General features: G+C 41.5%; 1 protein-coding gene across 4 annotated transcripts in view; it reads left to right on the top strand.

The window, feature by feature from the left end:
• Nucleotides 1-17,183, top strand: part of DAB2 (DAB adaptor protein 2) — a 70,297-nt gene that overhangs the window by 16,854 nt on the left and 36,260 nt on the right. For 2 of the 4 annotated variants that reach the window (XM_058718224.1, XM_058718215.1), the window contains exon 1: nt 396-755. The exons of 1 other annotated variant lie outside the window; for it this stretch is intronic. The gene's annotated coding sequence lies outside the window, so the exon portion shown is untranslated. Of the gene's footprint in view, nt 1-395; nt 756-17,183 lie in introns of those variants that run through there. One more of the 4 variants, XM_058718196.1, reaches the window with a different exon arrangement.

The raw sequence follows: 17,183 nt of genomic DNA, 5'->3' as shown, positions 1-17,183 counted from the left end.
GGATGTCATGTCATACCTAAATACAGTACGTTCTACATGTACACACACAGATTCCCCACCAATTTAAGTGCCCCCACAGAGACCACGCCTGTAAAGGGGCTAATCACCCATTTCGCTGTAAACAGCAGATCCGCGCTGGGACCCACTGCCTCTCGCCAGGAAAGTCAGGAGAAAAGGCAGCCCTTTGTTCCAAGGTCCCCAACGGGTTAGGATGACTTCGGGTGCCACATCACTGGAAGTGGCAATCCGGCCAAGGAATTTGTGAAACGAAGGTCCGGTGGATCCCACCCCTTTCCTGCGGAGTTTCCCTTTCCTGTCCTTATTTGCCCCCTCCCCTGTCCCGCGGCCCCAGCTGGGGAGGCCGGGGCTCCGGCTGCACCCTCCCTCCTCTTTGCGGCGCGGGGCTTGGGGAGGGGGGGCGCGATCGCCCCCCGCTGGCGGGGCTCGCGCGCGAGGGGAGCCGGGCGCCGTGCGTGGCCGCGGCTCGAGTTAATAAACAGTTAAGTTTGGAAGACTCAGCAGACACGTTGAGGGGGAGTTACCAAGCCCAGGCAGCAAAAACATCCCGGCGCATTCCTGGGGAGTCCTCGGCTGCCAGCATCTGATTAGAACCATATCTCGCCGGGAGTGGCCGCGCGGCTCCGAGGCTCCCGGGCCGGCGGCTATTTAAGCGCGGCCCGCCGTGTCGGCTGCGCGGCAGCCTGGAGGCTCGACACCCGGGAGTCATGCTCGCTTCGCGGAGGCGCTAGCTGGCCGTGAGTAGCTTGCCCGGCCTTCTTCCCCGTGGCTCCATTTTTGGCGACCTCCTTCCCCTCCTTTGCTTTTCCCCCTAGGGGTGCAGATCCGGGACAGTGTGTGTGTGTGTGTTGGGGGGGGGGGGATGGAGTGGGGGGGGGAAGGATGGAGTGGAGGTGGGGGGGGGATTTTTGAAATGAGACTGTACTTGGGGAAACGGCGGTTTTGTGGCCTGACAACCGAGGAATGCTTCCACCGAATGCATTTACCTTTGGGGTCGGGCTCCAGATGTCCAGCTTGTGACATTTAACAAGCACCTCCTTTTGTGTGTGCGTGTGTGTGCTTGTTTAAAAGCTCTGTGGGCAACCCTGGTAGGACGCTGGTGTGGCTGCTGACTACCTAATTAGCTCCTCCAGGGGGGTTTATTTTTGCCCTGTGACAAAGGCTGGGGACCTGGTTTGTGCCCCCGAGAAGCTTTTTCCTGGTGACTGACAACGTTTGGCATGAAAATGTGAACTTTGTCTTACACCCGCGTTCTTAAGAAAGTATCTGCCCAAGAGACTGAACAAACTTGTTTTAAATCCCTGGAGCGTTTAAAAGGTGTTGGCCTGCTTGCTGTAAACTGGCTGGAAAGATTAAGTAAGAATTCTAGAAAAGGGGGGAAAATGAATGGGTTAAAACCATGGAGCCCCAGTCAGCATAGCGGTTTTCATAGCATAGAGCTGACTCTGTTATTTGTTTCTGCTTCCTTTCCTCTTGACTCAATTCCTAGCCTGGAATTCAGGTCCACAGTCAGTTTCAGCAGGGAGCTGTTTGAGTCCAAAGGGAAATTTAACTGGATTAAAAGCACTTAAAGAATCTGGATGTTATCTCCACCGCATTCCCCCACCCCACCCCCACCCCACCTTTTCCTCTTTCTTTTTGGTTTGTGTTTGGAAGGAAGAGAGGCACACTTGTAAAGTGAGAAGAGCAGAAATAAGCTTCCAGACACATGGAAAGACTTAAAAATTATGGAGGGGAGACTTCATGAATAGTAAATGTTGTTATTACACTATAAAGTGACCTAATGAAAAAATTTCTGGCTCTAATCAGGCAAAGCAGAGGAGTGGGGGAGAAGGAGGTAAGACAAAAACTAACTCAAACAGAAGTAATGGCTGAAGGAAGAAGGCAGCTACAAAAATGCCTTCAAGATGTCTGATAAGGCTCTTGGAATGGCTTTGATGGGATATATAATTGATCTTCTTTGCGGGCTGGAGGTCGGCACAGGAGCATCTACTGGCTGGTGGGGAGGGAGGAACTAGCTGGGAATGGGGGAGCATCCTAGCTACCAAATGGCTCCTCTCCACGCTCCATGACATCTCCATGCTTGCTGCAGGCACTGGCAGTCAGGCCACGATTAGGCCACTTTTCTCTGGGCCTACTGCCCCGCCCACCCCAGGTTCTGTCCCCCACTGAAGGGAGACAGGCCTCGATGACATTGTAGGAAAGTTTATGGCCTTGAGAATTCAGAAGTGCTTGGGATTGAGCTCTCCTTAATCTTTGGGGAAGGACCTTTTTTTGTTGAAGCGCTGCACGTGTGGAAATAAACAGTACCACACTTAATACAACAAGGAGTGTGCCATGTAGACAGTGTCCTAGAAAAAGCGGGAAGGAGACCTAGTGGCCTTTTCCAATGTGTATTTCTGGGACTGATTACTTCTAAATTCCTAATCAGTTTCCCCCTGAGGCAGACGGGATTCTTTTTCCCATTGGTGAATAAGCTACCTTCCCCTTCCCCTTCCCACTGTCATCTCTATCCCTTCTTATCCAAATGACTGCTCTAGAAACCAGGTCTTCTTAAGCTATACCCTCCCACATTTTAATGGGCGGCTGGGACAAAGTGGTGGTAGTGGAATGTCCTCCAACTTTGAGCCAGGACACAAACGTCATTGCCATTCTCACCATCTTGGACACAATCCGATCTTCCTCTGAGGATGTGAGAGAGGGCAGGGAGCCATGTGTGGCCCTTGTTAAAAGCCTTGTCCAACTTGCTGAGGAAGAGTCCACATTTCCCCTCGAGACTTTTTACAGATTTTAGATTCAACTAAAAGTCCAAATTCCTGTGGATTAGGTTTATTTGGTGCCTTGTTCCACGAGGCTGAGTGGATCTTTGTCTCCTTGTTTGAGGTGAAGAGAATTGCTCTTAAGACCCTTGTTGGCATGAGGTGGTACAGGGACCTCTGGAAGCTTCTGGCCAGGTGGGCGGGGGGCGATATTTATTGGCCTGCTTGGTCATGCCTCAATTATCTGAAGATTAAGAGAGTAGGAAGATATAGGCCAGCAGGAGGCTTTGTGGACACGTGGGCTCTTGGTGGCACAGCAAACATATCTTGCTTCGTTTCTGATTCTACCCTAAGCCTAAGCTTGCTGCCACTGATATTTTTTTACCTGAGTGGTTTTGAAGGCTCCATGTGTTTCTCTCCTTCAATGTCTCCTGCCCGGAGGATGTAACTAATGTCAAGGACAAGCGGAGGTGCTGAAATACTGGAGAAGCCTACTGAAGACTGAGCTCTCCAGCGTGCTCAGTTGCCCTAATGGTTATCAGAGCACACCTCCCTAGGTGGAAAAGCTTGAAAGCTCACTGGTTGGGGAGTTTCGGCTCACAGATCCAACGTATCAGGTTTTCTGTCCTCCAAACGGAATCAGAACGAGAACTACCCTGGCGATCTGAGACACCTGAGTCACAGGATGTGCTCTTTTAAAATTCTCTCTGGTGCTGTGTGTGATTCTCGACTTGAAGCCGTGCCACTGAGTGGCACGGAGGTAGGCCAGAGTCACCTTGTGGTGAACTAGCTGTACCGTTGGTTAGGTGTGGTTGGTGGGAACCTAACTCACGGGAACGGAGCCTGACGGGATTGCATGAATCAGGAGGCAAGCGGGCAGTCAAGTTTCCTCCTCTACAAGAAGCTGCTACTTTCTGATGAGGGCAAGGCAGGCCGAGTATGGACACCAAGGACTAGCAGTCATGCCAGTTTCTGCCTCCCACCCAGGACAGTCAGGTAGTGGGTTGAGAGCGTGGGTTCTGGGATCCTGCTGCCTTGGTTCAGATCCCAGCCACACCACTGTTGCTTAAGTGACCTTGGGCAAATTGCATAACCTCTCTGTACTTAAGCTTTCTTATCTGGAGAGAATAAGAGTACCTACCCCAAGCTTGTTGGGAGGAGCGTGAGTCTAATATGCTCAGAATACTTTTTTTAAATATTTATTTATTTTTAAGAGAGAGAGAGAGAGAGAGAGAGAGAGAGAGAGCACGAGCAGGGAAGGGACAGAAGGAGAGGGAGACGGAGAATCCCAAGCAGGCTCCATGCTGTCAGCACAGTGCCTGATTCGGGGCTTGAACTCATGAGCCATGAGATCATGACCTAAGCCGAAATCAAGAGTCAGAGGCTTAACCCACAGAGCCACCCAGATGCCCCTATGCATAGAATACTTTATTCTGTTTGACTTAGAAATGTGTTGCTTTATTTATTTATTTATTTAGCCCACTGAACCACTGAATTAAGTGTCTTTGTGAAAACTGAAGGCAGAGGGGAGAAATGTCTCCATCAAAATAGGGCGCTGCTCATCAACCTGGAAAACGTGAATCATTCAAGCACTTCATATTAACAAAGCCGTGTGTTTGCTGTGCTCATGGAGGCTGGAACAGACAGGGAGTTACTCTCTGCTCTTTGCCTGGAAGCCTGCAGTTTGGTTTGGTCAAGCTGACCTCCTCTGGTCTCGCTGAAGTCTCCACCCCCTCTCAGCCTCCCTGCGGAGAAAGAGCAGTTCTTCCCCAAGTCAGCATGAAACTAGAAGGAAGTGGGAAAGGAGGGACCACCCATACTACACTGAGTGACTAGGCTAGAAATAAAGTCTTCCAAGTGCGTGCGGCCCCATCCTATCCTTGCCCACATAGCTGGGCAGGTTGCCATGGTTACTCCCCTTCCTGCATCCTTCTCCTACCCTGGAAGGAAGCCTGCCACACTCTAGGGCAAGCAAAATCTGAACAAATTGCTTCCTGGTCTAAAAATGGAAGTTGCTTTTTTATTGGTAGCCTCCTGTCTACCTACCTCACCCTTTTCCTCTTCTAAACTTACTTTAATCTTACCACTTAATTGTCTAAGTCTTACTAATTCTTACGTCATCAAGGTGGCCAAACCTTAAGCGTTACGAAATTTCAGGAACATGGGAGCTGTTGGCTCAGTATTGAAGAAGCCTGGCAATTTTTCTCTGCTACCATAATTTATACAAGCTAGCTGAGGCAAGTGACCTTTAACTGCCTTACGCTAGCGAGAATTCTGAATGACCTGAGCAAGCAGAGTGGTCGGCTATAAGGAAATTACCAGAAGGCAGAATGAGGAAGCGTGAGGGCTGTCACTTAGATTTTTAGGTAACCACAAAGTAAGGGAGCAGGTGGCATAGGAACTAAGAATCCTGGCAGAGTGAGATTTAAAACACTATTCAACCTGGAAGACTTTTGGGTGAGGGATATGTGCTTTAACAGTTTCTCTGAGTAAACAGCTGTCCTATCTCTCTCTAGCAATGTGATGCAAAGAGTCTGTTACTCTGAAATAGACTTCGGTCTCTGTGTGATAGAGGAAATGCATAAGCTCTCGTTTAAAAAATAAAATGCATTCTGTCTTCCAAGATTGGACACTTAGTTGCCTTGGTGTGTATTTCACAGCTAGAGAGAATTCATCTAAGATAGTAGTTCTCAGAGTGTGGTCCCCAGACTGCAACATTGGCATCATCTGGGAACTTGTTAGACATGCAAATTCTTGGTCTCCATCCCAAATCCACTGAGCCAAATTCTAGCAGTAGGTTTCATCCAGTGGTATTTCAACCAGCCCTCTGTGTGATCTAAGAGTAACTTTCACAATTCATTTGTTTTATAATCCAGTTGTTCAGTGGAAAGCATAACAAAGTATTTGGATTCCTACAGTCATGGAAATAATAAGCAAAGCACTTAAACATAGCTCAGTTTAACCGCATCTTAGGATGCAAAAAGATGAAAAAGGACAGACCTTGACATTTTTCCTACTATCTCAATTATTGCTGTCTTGATCCTAGGAAAACCGGTATACTCCTTAGTTTTATATATCACCTCACTTCCAAATCCTTTCTCCACTTTTGGGTTTTTTTTAAGGTCATAATTAATCTCCATTTATTAGGAGACTGTCCCAGTTACTTCTTTTAAAAAAGATTCTAGTAAACTAGATCATTACCCTTGAACCAGATGGTTTTCTCTAACCTATAAAACTTTTTATTTTGTTTTTTATGCAATGCCGAGAGTGCAGATGAAGGCCTCTCCAAATTGGTAAATGAATCTACTGCACTTAGTTTTTATAGAGCTTTATGGTCTATAAAGTACCATTCCATTCTCCCATTTAACTTTCACTTCAAATAACTTCCCATAGAAAAAATGTCTCCATTTCTTAGCTCAGATCTGATCAGTGCAGATCAACTTGTCCTAGGTCCTACCATTAAAGGGGAAAGCCAGGATTCAAGCATGATTTGAATCTTGGTGTTTCTTTAGTAAGTACCTATTATGTTAATTATGTTGCTAGCCTGACAATGAAAGAACTCCTAGGGAGTGGAAATCTAGAAGAAAGTCTGTACCTCCTGAGGCAAAGGCCGTGGACTCTGGATCTGCATTGCGGTGGCAGCTGCACCATTTCTTAGGCACGCTGCTCACGTCTCTGACCCTTGGGTGTTGCCTCACCCACCCTGCAAAACAGTCCTAAGAATGCCTGATGTTAATCAGAGAGTGATGTTGAGCAGAGATCACACCTTAGACTGAAAAATACAAGGGTGTGATCTAAAATTAGAGAATTGGAACTCTGGTTTCGAGAAGGTGGCACATGATTAGTGGGTAAGAGCTCGGATTATGAACGGCAAATGACTGGGACCACCGGTCGCTTTGCCATTGAAGACAAGAGATACCATGTCTGAGCTTTGTTTTCTCCATCAGTAGAATAGGTGGCCCCAAAGTTAAAGGTGAACCCATTAAAAAAAAAAAAAAACAAACTTTCTCAGAGTCGTTGCATCCGCAGTACCCCTACTCTAGAACCAAAATTCTCAGTACAACAACTAAGCTGATATTTGGAAAATGTTCTTGCTTTCATCGTTTGTGAGCTTTAAGCAAGCTGAAATCTAGAGACGAATTTCCACTGAAAATTAGGAGACCTTCCTTCTTGCACACCTTGAAACTGTAAAATGTGAGGGTTAAGCAGGAGAATGTGGCAATGCTTCATAAACCAGTACAGGCACGCAAATATTAACTCTTAAGGTACCACTTAAATCTCATCCGGGCAGGACAATTCAGTCCTCCTAAGGTCTAGAGTTCATCCATACTCAGAGACTTGGACAGTGATGAACAGCTTCACTAAATGTGTCCATATTGGATATAGCTGCCCTCCTTGTTCTAAACATTTCACACAAATGACCCCACTGATTTTTCATATTTTATGTGTCCTATTAGGGGCCCAAGGCCTGTTTTAATCTTCTAGAATATGTCACACAGATGCTAAAGTGCTTTTCATTATCATTTCTTTATTTATCATATGCTTGAGCATTTGTCAGTGGTCTAGGATAGTTGTAGGAAGAATGCTGAGTTATATGAAGAATTGGGCTTCGGGGCGCAATGTTAATCCAGATGGGAAATATATAATTGACCTCTAGATCAGCGGGTCAGAGTGGGAATGGTACACATAGTAGTTGCTCAAATGTCTGTTCTTTAAAAGAAAGTCTCAGATCTGCTTTAATTACATTAACACTGGGCGGTGGTAGTGGTATTTTTGGTTGTGTGTGTGTGTGTGTGTGTGTGTGTGTGTGTGTTTTAACCTTTGCTTCTAAAGTTAAACATCTTAATTGCAATCCTATTTTTTAAGTAGAAGACAAATATGTAACTGATAGAATAGGCTCTTCTATCCGCATCTGGTTGATAATGAGATTTCATATCAATTTCTGCTTGGACCAAGGTTCAGCTATAACTGAAGATTTTGGAAAAACTCATAGACTTGAATTGAAAAGGTCATTTTATTCGGTGTCCAGGCTGCCTTCTGAAGGGTATCCTGATGCATGGATGCTTGCTTAACTGCCTGCCAACTTGTTCTTTGGGATTTCTGATTTATTTATCCTGCTCGTCTCAAGTTCTCAGTGACTAAAAGTTGGCTGTAATTGAAAGTTGGATGATAATATTTACCCAACACCTGCTAGCAGACAGATAAGTGCCAACAATTGCTGCCTGTAAGAAATTTAGAAAAAAAAAAAAAAAGTGGCATCTACTCAACTAACCCGTGGTTTTATTATAATTAAGTGACACAGGTAGGGTCCAGAGAAAGAAAAGGCCACCAGTGTGGTAATGGACTTGGCTTTTAAAGGAATGGTGGAAGTCAGAAGAAAAACACATCTTTGGCAGAAGCACATAGGCAAATTGTGCAGGTGTATGTCCAAAGATACAGACTGGCCAGTGTGACCAAGAGAAAGTACAGATGGCAGAAAGAGAAGCGATGGGTTTGGAAAGGAGAGATGGATTGTGCTGAGACTTGGATGTAAGGACAAGAACTTAAATCTGTATTTGTTATGCAGTAGATGTCTTTATTAAATCAGGAAAAGAAAATGCTGACTCAGATAAATTAACCTAGCTATATTGGTCGAATGAATTTGAGCAGAGATGGTTTAGCGGTTAAAGAAAAACCTGTATTTCATGAAAAATCAGCAAAGTAGAGAAAACGTCCAGCAAATGGAATATTAAGGAGCAAACGGAAGTTATGTATTACCCCTAATGTTTTAAGTGCCCTGCTCTTTACCACGCTGTGTGGGGCCTCAAAAAGTAGGAGCTGACCTCAAAATTTCATTGAGTTGGAGAAAGAGTTCTACATGAATCAGAGGGCAACAATAGGTCATGGCAAGTGTATAAAAGCGGTCCACTGGTGAGAGGTCAGGGAAGACTCCCCTAAGGCAACACACCTTGAGTGGACTTTGAATGACAGGCAGAAATTCATGCAAGTGAAGGCAGTAAGTATTACAGATGAGGAAGGCAACACAGGAAGGCACAGTGTGTGTGTGTGTGTGTGTGTGTGTGTGTGTGTGTGTGTGTGTCTGTCCAGGGCAAATGGAAAAGATTAGCCTCTCTAGGGAACAGGTCTCTGTCTCTGTCTCTCTAAAGATACATTGATTGATAGATAGATAGATAGATAGATAGACGTGATTAGTACAAAAGCAGGAAGGCCATGAGGTCCGATAAAGTATTACCACAAGAATTCAGCCATATAAGTAGGTCAGTTACAACTAGTGCCTTACAACTTAGATTTTCATGGGACCCTTTTGAGAAGGTGAAGGAAAAATTCATCCCACAAAGAGTTTCTTTACTTTATGTATTCTAAATATGTTAAAAAGTACCTATGTTATGTGTACAGAAAATAGCAAAATAACACCGTAATATGAGTTGGCTAATTGTGAGGGACAAGATACGTGATATAAGGAAGTATAGCTCTTTTGGAAACAGGAACTTGGGGGTGGCAATGAGGCAAGATTAGGGAGGAATACTGAAAATAATTTTTTGAAATTTTTTGATGGGGAGGGAGGGGGGTATGGACATAAAGGGTAGTTATAGAAAATAGAGGGCCAAAAGTTTGCCTGATTTGGTAGACATGTGAACAGTCCAAGATAAATCTTAGCTTTGTTCTAAACTACAGACCGTACTGCGAATAGATCTTGTAGGTAAATCCAAGTACCAGATAAATTCTGTAGCTCTGTTTCCAGAGAGTGTATAGAGATACAAATATTCAACTTTCTTTATGAAAACCCTTTAAGAGAAACAATGGAGGAAACTGTGTTCTGTTTTAGGATTTGGACCCTTATACTTTATGCAGCCAACACATGTTTAAGGGCATACTATTTGCAGTGGTTATAAAGTCCAAATTTTTAAAGACTGACATTGACCAGGGGTTATCAGATACTCCCTTTGTAGTGCTCTTGTAACCAGACTACGCCGCTTAAATAACCAAAGCTATTTTGGGGGGTGGCCCTGGTTATATTTTCATAATACTGCTTCATTAAAATCTGTAAGTCAGTAGTGTTGCCTGATCTGAAAGTGACACCATTGAACTCAGAAAATCTGATAATTAGGAGTTTGCTTCTAGAATACAGAGGCTCATGTCATCTCTGAATCGCTTGCTTTTCAGAATGACAAAGCTGAATGCCAAGTGAGCATAGCATTTCTTTCTGGTGTTTATGAAAATAATGTTGATTCAGAAATTTGGATAACTTTTTAGGAAACATCGCTGACATTCTTTTTTTTAAGTTTACTTATTTATTGAGAGAGAGAGGCTGCATGCACAAGTGGGGGAGGGGCAGAGAGAGAAGGAGAGAGAACCCCAAACAGAATCTGCGCTGTCAACCCATGACTCAGGGCTTGAACCCATGAACCGTGAGATCATGACCTAAGCTGAAATCAAGAGTCAAATACTTAACAGACTGAGCCACCCAGGTGCCCCCTGACATTCTTTAATAACCTAGTGTATCACAAGATTCTTTCCTCCCACTGTTTCTGTCACACAGATGCTCTTCCAGATTGTAATATGGTTATAGGAGACTCTCAAACATTGAATGTAAATATCCTCTATCTAATTAGTGGTTTAAGTAAATGTCATAATTTGAAAACCATGTGTCGAAGATGATAATTAAGCCCTTAAGATGAAATTTGCATCCTTCCATGGTTGATATGAAGAAAGCAGTTTATGTGGGATTTCTTGAAGTAGTATTAATTTTGCTCTTACAAAACACTATTAATGGCAATGAGACTTTCTACCTTCATCAGAAGCATTTCCTCTAAAAAACTTACCACGAGCTAGAGAGCAAACTGAGGATTGATGGGCAGAAGTGGGGATGAGGGTGACCTAAATGGGTGATGGATATTAAGGAGGGCACTTGTCCTGTTGAGCACTCGGTGTTATATGTAAGTGATGGATCACTGAATTCTACTCCGGAAACCAATATTACACTATATGTTCAATAACTAGAATTTAAAGAAAAAATCGAAGAACAAAAATAAATAAATAAATAAACAAATAAATAAAACAAATAAAACAAATAAAATAAAAAATAAAAAACTTGGCACCAGTTGTTTACTAACACTTGCTTGTTCTCTGTATCGTAAGGCCCTTGAGAACAGAGACCACGTCTGTTTCATCAGAGTCTGTATAGCACAGCACAGCGCTTGGCACCCAGTAGGTGTTCAATAACCAATAACCAGATGGCCAAGTGAATGAATGGCAAGTTACTCTCACTTGCATTATTGATTGTAAATTATTATAGAGTGAGCAAAATGAGAAATTTCAGCTCGCCTTACCATCTACTGGTATACGTAAAACAGTTCTGAGTCTTTTTTTTTTTTTTTTTTAACTTTAAGGTTATTTATAATGAGCAACATCCATGTGTTCCTCTAGTTTATATCTGCTCAGGGCCTGAGAAAGGCAGACAAGCTGTTACTGAAATTCTCCAGATGGTATGGTCTTTTCAAGTCCTTGGGTTAACTTCTACCAATGGAGTATTCATCATGGCTCATACATGGATCTTACTCGATAGGTATTATCACCTGGCCAATAATTATCGTAGTGGTGAATAGTTTTCAACCTGATAACTCCTCCCAAGGATGACTTCGTATTCTCCTTCTGTTTCTTCTTTTTAAAGTGGCTAGGAAACTGTTTCCTAAAAAAAACTAATAAAACTTGAGGAAATAGATGAAACCTTTGGCTCAGCGCTGGATAATTAACGTTATCCCTTTGACTTACACAATTTATGCCAAAATCAAAAGAAGCCTGGTTTTTTAGTTGGCATATGCTGCTGTAATGTAGGTAAAGATGTGATATCCATTAGGCTCTTTAAACTGCTTAAATTGGGTTGCCAATTAATTACTGTTGCACAGACCCCACTGGGTCCAAGGAAAACCAGTCAAAAAACCAATAGACCATATACTGATCAAGTTTTAAAAATCCCATCATAAAGCCCTAGTGACTATTTGATTGAAACCTTACTGTTCATTTTTTAATACATCAGGAGTGTTTCTCGATAACTTTATATAACCAAGTATCAAGGAATGACATCTAAGTCAATAATGGCAGGCAGGATTCTATGTTTCAGATGTGCGCATGTTCACTTTGTAGTTTCTCTTAGCTTTTGAGTTTAATTTCACATGACTTCTAGCAAGCGCTCACGATTCTGTCTCTAGCCCAAGGTAAACTATAGATTTATCTGCATTATAAATATTGCTCTCTGACAAACTAGCCCACCTCTAAGGAATTTAATTTTAAAAATGCAGTAAGGCACTGTCACCCTGATATCACTATTCTAAATGCATAAGAAGCAATCTGTCTCTCATTCTACTTGCCCCTTCTTCACCAGCATTTCCTTAGTATTGACCTTTCTAGTCTTCTCAAGTTATGTGGAACGCATAGATAAAATGGGAAAGTGCTGTATATTCTGCTTCATACGAGGAGCTATAATGATGTGACTGTTAGTCAGTAGCTGCCTTTTCTAAAGGATGTTCCTTTAGGTGCTCACATTTCAAAGTACCAATTCACTTACATAAGCTTCTAGCAAACTGGCATTATGGGAACTCTATTTTTAGGATAAAATGGATCTTAGAATGAAGGTTATAAGACAAAATGGCCTTTGATTCTTTTTTTAAAGCCACCTTTGGGACACTTGGTTCATATGAAGTTGAGGGTCACCGTGCATGATAGCTTGGCAAGATGGGATAACCTTGGATCTGACATTTGAGATTGTTAGACCTTAACCTTTCAATTAAAAGGCTTTGTTTCCAAAAGATTAGCCAAGTATTTAAATGAAAAAAAAAAAAATGGCAGCGTTAAATCACTCAAAATCACTCAAAATGATTTGAGTTAAATCACTCAAAAAGTGAAATGATAGTTCACGCAACTATCATACTACAAAGCTGTGTGACCCTTTGAAGCCATGGCTCCATATTCAGACTCATCACCTCCCCAACCTCCACACCATTGCTCAAAACCTCAAAGTCTTTCCAGTACTGTCTAGACAAAATATACTCCTGAAAATTCTAATCCAGTTTGACCCACCTTTTAACCTTTTTTTCCTCCTATCACCCAGCACGGGTCTTGTATTCTAACGAAGCTGACATAAATATCCTTTGCTCACTGCTATCAATTTCTCTTTTCTCCGAAAAGTGTTTTCTGGATCGTTCACATTCCTCCAATCTGAAGAACTAGCTTAATTCCTTTTCTTGTATACTTCTAAAACAAAAGAAGTTGAGAGCATACGTATTAGACCTGTGTGGTTTTTAGTAGGTTCATGGACTTTTTTTAAGATTTTGTTTTAAATGTCTATTTATTTTTGAGAGAGAAAGAAAGAGAGCGTGCTAGTGGGGACAGGGCAGAGAGGGGCAGATGGAGGGACCCAGAGCAGGCTCTGCATGCTGACAGCAGAGAGCCCCATGCTGGGCTCCAACTCCAGGACCGGTGAGACCATGACCTGAGGTACCCAGGTGCCCTGTTGACTTTTGCACTTCACCTTCTCTTCTGTCAAGTAGGGATGTGATGATCCTTCCCCCATAGCACTCAACGACAGAGTCTTAGCATCACAGCTGGCATATAATAAACATCCAATAAACTTAACTTAAAAATATGGCATTATACCTTCTGTGTCTCTAAGAAACCTGTTTAAGCCATCACTGATCCTGCACTTTCTATCCACTCTGCTCTCTCTTTTCCGGGACATTTATCACCTTCTGAAAGACTGTAATCCATTTATGTGTTTCCCTGCTAGAAGGTAAACCCTATAAAGGAATAGATTCTTATTTTGCTCACTGACATATCCCAAGCTGCAGAAGAGTACCTGGCACATAGTAGGGGCATAGATTTATTACATTAATTAGCTTCATCCAGGGGTAAACTTTGTTTTCAGTCTCTAAACTGCAGTGGTTTTGAGCAGAGATTAGTCGCCAAACCCCATATGCTTTGAAAAAAAAAAAGAAGAATTAAAATTTTTAAAGTTGTCAGTATGTGCAAGCTTTTTTATTCCTTTTAAGGTAATTTTTTAATCCTTTTAAGGGCATTTCTTAAATGGAGGTGCAAACGTAGAATGAAACTTTGGGTAGGAAATCTCGACACTGGAGAGATCAACCCTCAGAAAGAAATTTTAATCACATCTGCTTCTGATAATTAGCCCTAAGAGTAGAACTTTGCTTATTTTAGTGGGACTAAGAAAACTTAATCCCTTAATGTTGTTTCTCTTACTATATTCTTTGGCAAAACTCATTATCTATGTGCTTCTATAGTTCGTTAAGGAGTACATCCTAGTTTTAAAAAAAACACACATTACAGCTATAAACATTCCTAATTTCAGCTTTTGCCGCACTAGAAGCCACCTATGGGGTATAGAAGGGCTTGATCATTAGTTTTTTGAGGATTTGTTTTAACCTCCTTGTCTACAATATTGAGTCTTTTTAATAAAGATTGGATTAGGAACTTAATAGTGGCTTTCAAAGAAGACTTGTCTTTGCATAGGGCTATAGAGTTCAGCTAAGGAAACGAATGATCTAATTACATTCTGTGATGCTAAAAATGCCTACATTATAAGACTAGAAATTAGCAGATTCCACCGTGCATCTGTCTAAACTTCAAGGACCAGATCAAGTTACATTTATTTAATGACCGTAATAGGGACAATAAAGAGAGGGTACACAGGGAACACCTATCTAATCACCTATATCTATCCCATGTTTTCCGTAAGTATTCAAGTATCAGTTACTTAGCAAGCACAGAATTTTCCAGTAGGTCATTACTAGTTCAGGGACTAGACAAGATTGCTCTAAAAGCTATGAAACATGTTGCTTAAGTGGTACATTTTTTATGAACCAGGAACACTTCCTTTATAGTGAGTCATTGATGCTGACGTTCCTGTGTAGGCTAACCAGAAGCCTTTTTGTAGTTCAACAAAAATATGAATGTATCATAATGGGCCAGGAGGTCTCAGTGGAAGCTCAGCAAAGTGGCACGTGATAAGCAACAATTGCTACTAGTACATCTTACGCTAAACTATAGACCCACACGGCACCATCATGTTTTATCATCTTCCAAAAACCCAATGGGGATGGTGTGCATTTAAGAGGCCCGGGAGAAGAAAGAACTCTCATTCCATCCGCTTATTCTGGGAAAGGCTCCTGTGGTAAGTCAGATTTTGTTTTGTTTTTGTTTTTTTTACCAACTTCTTGTTTTAAAGCAAAGGCTTGCCATTAAAGGATACGTGTGTCCCTGAGTGCTAGGCAGGTTTACAAGTGATAACCTAATGCAAAGGAAGAATACATGACACAATTTCGAGCCAAAGCTCTGATAAGTAGAAAACAGAATATACTTCAAAAAATTGTAGCGCAACTGTTAGACAATTGTAATCTCACTATTAACTTAAGTCGTATTTATTTAACATGAAATGAGTAAACAGTTACCCAGCATTAGATTCATACGAAAGCTGTCTGCAGCTGGAGATGATTTTGAATAACAGATTTTAAAGGGCACAGACATAGATCCAGTAAGTGAGACTTTATAGTCTAGAAAACCAGAGATGTATAAATTTATCATTTTAAGTTAAGGTGGAGGTGTATAAATTTATCGTTTTAAGTTAAGCCCTTTTAGGGAAGCAACAGTTCCTTTGGAACCATATGACTTGATGATTTGTTTAGTTAATTCATTTATTTCCTTTTAAAATGTACAAACTGAGTTGCTTCTCAGACTAGCAGTATAGGTTTATAAGAAGCAGCATATTACATTCACTGTTACTTCACAAAAATATACAGTTAAGGCACCAATTATTTCTTCAGTCTTATAGAATAATAACTAGATCAAAAGTAAAACAAACAAACAAAATTATATTGTGCTTGGGGAAAAAATAGCATTTTTCTAGGCTCCTCAAAGTCCATGGTTGATGCCACCTCAGGAGCTTATCTTAAAAAGAGAAAAAAAAAAAAAAGTAAATGAAATATTTAAGACTTAAACCTTTGAAAGTGTTGTCTAATGACACGACCAGGATAATTTTCTTAAGTATCTTGCTTTTATGCAGCTGGTACAAATTTGATTTTTTTGTCCTCTCTCCCAGCCCTGGAATGATTTTAATGTCAGAAGAGATGATATAAGAAAACAACCCACTAGAATATGTATGTTAGAAGACCTTCGAAGTCACTTTTGAAATCCTAGTAAACTTTTTAAAATCTATACAGATTAAGGTGATACTTAAGCTCTTTCCTTGTGTTCTTTGATTATTTTAATCAGGAAAGATCAGGAGGCTGTATGTTCCTTTCGTAAGAATGCTTAGTTCTCTGAAACCCTACCATCCATTTCAATCTTATTGGTAGAGGTCAATTAAATGACTTACCGAAGGTGGTATGGAAATTGACTCTAAAAGCTTCTTTAGATTAGGAACCGTGTTTAGTGCTTGGAATCCCGTAGGAGTGGCTTTTTCCTGAAGGCTCTAGTAGATACAAGATTCTTTGAATTACTTTTCCAAGCTTGCTGACTGTATTTCATGATTCCTAAGGTAGATGTCTAGATGTGTTTTATGGAAGGGGGACCAGTGAAGAATGGTGGTGACTCATGATTCCAACAGGCGTAATTATGGTTACATTTACTTGGATTTATATATATAATTCATGAAACAAAACCTTCCTCACCTGCTTAGACTTTATAAGCAAGAGTCTGATATTAAGTGGTAGGGTTTTTTTTTTATTGCGATTGGAACTTCTGTGCTCATCCATCTGTGCAGTGAATGGACCGCATACAGATACTTCAAAACATTAGAATCATTTATTGTTTGATGTATTTGTTTCAGTTGTGCAGCAATTAAAATCCCAAATCTGTTTCATTTAGCATGGCTTAATATGCTACCTAGAATATTTCCATCCTTCAGTTTAATTTTAAAATGCATTTATTTATTGTCACATACTTTTCTTCTTTCACTGAAGTTTTTCATTTCTTTTCATTTTCTTTTTTTTTTAATATAATTTATTGTGAAAGTAGCTAACATACAGTGTATACTGTGTGCTCTTGGCTTCGGGAGTAGATCCCCATGATTCATCGCTTACATACAACACCCAGTGGTCATCCCAACAAGTGCCCTCCTGAATGCTTATTCGGTCTAGTATCATTTCCCGAAAGATGAGAGAGCAAGGAGAGTGTGAACTTTGGCTCAAGGACACTTGTGAATTTTTGTCATCTTTACTCACTCTGCAGCAGCTTCTTAGAGTTTTTGTATATAAACACACAGTTTCGAAGTCTAACTATTTCAGAACCTTTTTTTGGATCCTGCCTCCTAAATTTTCAGCACTTGAGTAGTACTCGTATATCACCTCAAGAAGCAAGAAAAACAGTTGGTAGATTCACCCTTCTCCCTGTACACCA

This window comes from Neofelis nebulosa, chromosome 1, assembly GCF_028018385.1.
Source record: "Neofelis nebulosa isolate mNeoNeb1 chromosome 1, mNeoNeb1.pri, whole genome shotgun sequence".
Lineage (NCBI taxonomy): Eukaryota > Metazoa > Chordata > Mammalia > Carnivora > Felidae > Neofelis > Neofelis nebulosa.
This window is presented reverse-complemented; position numbering and strand designations above follow the sequence as displayed.